The sequence below is a fragment of the Nanorana parkeri genome, unplaced genomic scaffold (assembly GCF_000935625.1).
Source record: "Nanorana parkeri isolate BGI_ZX_2015 unplaced genomic scaffold, ASM93562v1 scaffold823, whole genome shotgun sequence".
In the NCBI taxonomy this organism is placed as follows: domain Eukaryota; kingdom Metazoa; phylum Chordata; class Amphibia; order Anura; family Dicroglossidae; genus Nanorana; species Nanorana parkeri.
The window spans coordinates 229,006-233,151 of NW_017307091.1; positions in this window are offsets into that span (position 1 = coordinate 229,006).

Consider the following 4,146-nt stretch of genomic DNA (forward strand, 5'->3'; position numbering starts at 1 on the left):
ATATCCATCATCACTATACATATATATATATTTATTTATTTTTACAGAGAGGAGAGACATAACCTTAGTGGATTGTTTTGATGTCAATCTCTGAGAATCTAGTAGTAGTGGTGCCCCCTTCCTGGGATATCCTCCACCGAGTGTGTGTGGTGCCCCCCTTCCTGGGATATCCTCCACCGAGTGTGTGTGGTGCCCACCTTCCCGGGATATCATCCACTGAGTGTGTGTGGTGCCCCCTTTCTGGGATATCATCCACCCAGTGTTTGTGGTGTCCCCTTTCTTGGATATCATCCACCCAGTGTTTGTGGTGTCCCCTTCCTTGGATATCATCCACCCAGTGTTTGTGGTGTCCCCTTCCTTGGATATCATCCACCCAGTGTTTGTGGTGTCCCCTTCCCGGGATATCCTCCACTGAGTGTGTGTGGTGCCCCCTTCCTGGGATATCCTACACCGAGTGTGTGTGGTGTCCCCTTCCTTGGATTTCATCCACCCAGTGTTTGTGGTGCCCCCTTCCTTGGATATCATCCACCCAGTGTTTGTGGTGTCCCCTTCCTTGGATATCATCCACCCAGTGTTTGTGGTGCCCCCTTCCCGGGATATCCTCCAACGAGTGTGTGTGCTGCCCTCTTCCTGGGATATCATCCACTGAGTGTGTGTGGTGTCCCTTCCTGGGATATCATCCACTGAGTGTGTGTGGTGCCCCTTCCTGGGATATCATCCACCAAGTGTGTGTGGTGCCCTCTTCCTGGGATATCATCCACTGAGTGTGTGGGGTGCCCCCTTCCTGGGATATCATCCACTGAGTGTGTGTGGTGCCCTCTTCCTGATATATTCTCCACTGTGTGTGTGTGTGGTGTCCCCTGATATTCAATACACACTACATACTATACATTGTATACAATACACCCTATACTATACACACCACATACCATACATCTTATACAATACACACCGTATACTACACACCATATACTATACACACCACATACTACACGCTATATATAATACCCCTTATACTATACACACCACATACCATATATCTTATACAATACACACCGTATACTACACAACATATACTATACACACCACATACTACACGCCATATACAATACCCCTTATACTATACACACCACATAATTCACATAACATGCTTTACATGCCACATACAATAGACCTTATACTAGACACACAATTACAATTATTTATATAGCGCTAACATATTCCGCAGCGCTGTACAATTGTTTAGACAAGGCAAGTAAGAAACACTGACAAGCATCACTGACATACAGAAACAGAAGGGGAGGAGGACTCTGCCCAAACGAGCGTACAATATAAGAGGAAGGGGACCAAAGACACAGTGGGGGGAAGGGGAGACTACAGATGTATACCAAATATGATGGGAGGGATTTGGGAGAAGGGAAGGTTGTAAAGGTTGAGAAATCAAGGGGAGAGCTGATACGCTTCTCTAAAGAGCTGCGTTTGGAGGGATTTGTAGGGATGGTGAGAGCCTGATGTGGCGCAGGAGAAAATTCCATAAGCTGGGGGCAGCCCTGGTGAGGTCCTGTAGACGAGAGTTGGGGGTGTGGGTGAGTGGGCAGGGTCGTCTCAGGTCATTAGTGGAACGAAGGGGCCGGTTTGGAGGATATCTTCTAATTAGGGATGAGATGTAGGGGGGTGCGCGGTTATGTAAAGCTTTGTAGGTGAGGCTGAGAAGTTTGAAGTGTATCCTAAAAAAAAACAGGAAGCCAGTGCAGAGATTGACCGAGGGGTGACAAGTGAGTAGCGGGAGGTAAGGTAGAGGAGTCTGGCTGAAGCGTTCATGATGGGTTGAAGGGGGGCAACCTGGGCACGTTTCAGGCCGATGAGAAGAAGGTTGCAGAAGTCAAGTCGGGAAATGATTAGCACATGGACAAGCATTTTGATGGTTTCCTCACTAAGAAGGTCGAATTCGAGAGATGTCTTTCAGATGAAAACATCACAATTTAGTGATAGACTGAATGTGAGGGGAACAGGAAAGGTCAGAGTCAAAAAGCACACCAAGGCATTGTGCACACAGAGTAGAGGAAATGGTAACTCCATCAACCTGAAGAGAGATGGACATGGGGGTAACCTTAGAGGGAGGAAACACGAGGACTTCAGTCTCAGAGAGGTACAGTTTGAGGAAGCGGGAAGGCATCCATTTTGAAACAGCGGATAGGCAATCAGTTACGCGAGCCAACAGAATGGGGGGAAAGATCCGGTGAGGAGAGGTAGATCCGAGTATCATCAGCGTAGAGGTGGTAATGAAAGCCGTATGATGAGATAAAGTTACCCAGGGAGGCAGTGTAGAGTGAGAAAAGAAGAGGACCCAGTACAGAACCTCGTGGGACTCCAACAGAGAGAGGTACAGAACACCGAAGGAAGAGTACCAGGCGAGAGCAGTGTCATTGATGCCAAGGTTGCGGAATGCTGGTGGTCAATGACACTGTTGACCACCACTGGTGGGCAGGAGCAGCTGGTGGTCAACAGTGTCAAAGGCAGCCGAAAGGTCAAGAAGAATAAAGAGTGAATAATGTCCTTTGGATTTGGCCGTCACTAAGTCGTCAGTCACTTTGGCCAAGGCAACCTCTGTGGAGTGTTGGGGGCGAAAACCAGATTGTGGAGGGTCCAGTAGGGAGTTGGAGTTCAAGTAGACTGTGAGTTGGGTATACACCAAGCTTTCAAGAAGTTTGGAGGCAAAGGGAAGAAGAGAGATGGGGTGATAGCTAGATAAAGCTTCAGGGTTGATTTTTTTTACTATGGGTGTGATGAGGGCGTGTTTGAAGGAAGAGGGAAAGATGCCGGAGGTAAGAGAAGGACTGAAGTTTTTGGTGAGAGAAGGGACAATCACAGAGGAGAGAGGACGGGTAAGGTGTGATGGAATGGGGGCGTGGGCACAGGTGAAAGGGGAGGAGAAGAGGAGAAGCCTCTACTTCGGAAGCCTGGGAGAAGGCACTGAGTGAGGAGGCTGAGCAGAGAGTAGGTTGGGTTAGGGAGGAGATTTCATGTCAGATATTGTTAATCTTCTCTGAAAAATGATGCCACATACTATACACACCACATACTATACACCATACACCTAATACTATACACACCACATACTATATACACCACATACTATACACAATACACCCTACATTTTATACACCACATACTATACACCACTAAGTATACACACCACATACTATAAACCATACATGTTACACACCACATACTATACACCATACACTATATACAATACACACCACATACTATACACTATATACAATACACACCACATACTATACACTATACACTATATACAATACACACCACATACTATACACTATATACAATACACACCACATACTATACACACCATATACAATACACACCACATACTATACACACCATATACAATACACCACATACTATACACCATACACAATACACACCATATACTATACACTATATACAATACACCCTATACTATACACACCACATACTATACACACCACATACTATACATACTATACGCCATACACAATACACACCATATACTATACACTATATACAATTTGCAGGGCCGGCCTTAGGGGTGTGCGAGCTGTGCCGCCGCACAGGGCGCCATGGCAACAAGGGCACCGTGCGGCCGACACAGCTCCTCCTGGGGGCGGCTTCTCTCCCCCTCACCGCTGGCCATCCGATATGATCGCTGGCCATCCGATATGATCTGCCCGGGGGGGAGGGGTGGGGGTGCAGGAGGGAGCGCTGCCTGCTGTCAGGATGGCGGAGCGGTGAGGGGGAGAGAAGCCGCGCCCGCAGCTGTCAGGATGGCCGAGCAGGGAGGAGATCGGAGCCGCTGTCATCCTGACAGTTTCAGGATGACAGTGGCTCTGTGCGAAGCAGAGCGGGGGATCGGTAAATATCATTGATACATACCGGTCCTCCGTGTGAGAAGGACAAACACTGGAACGATCGTCTGATCACTCCAGTGTTTGTAAATAACTGGGGACACATAGTACTTTGTGTCCCCAGTAATGAATGAACAGGTTGTGATTTACATCACAGCCTGTTCATTCAAGATTTCCTCAATGGGGAGAAGCACTCAGTACAGAGGCTCCTCCCCATTCAGAAACAGCTGATAGT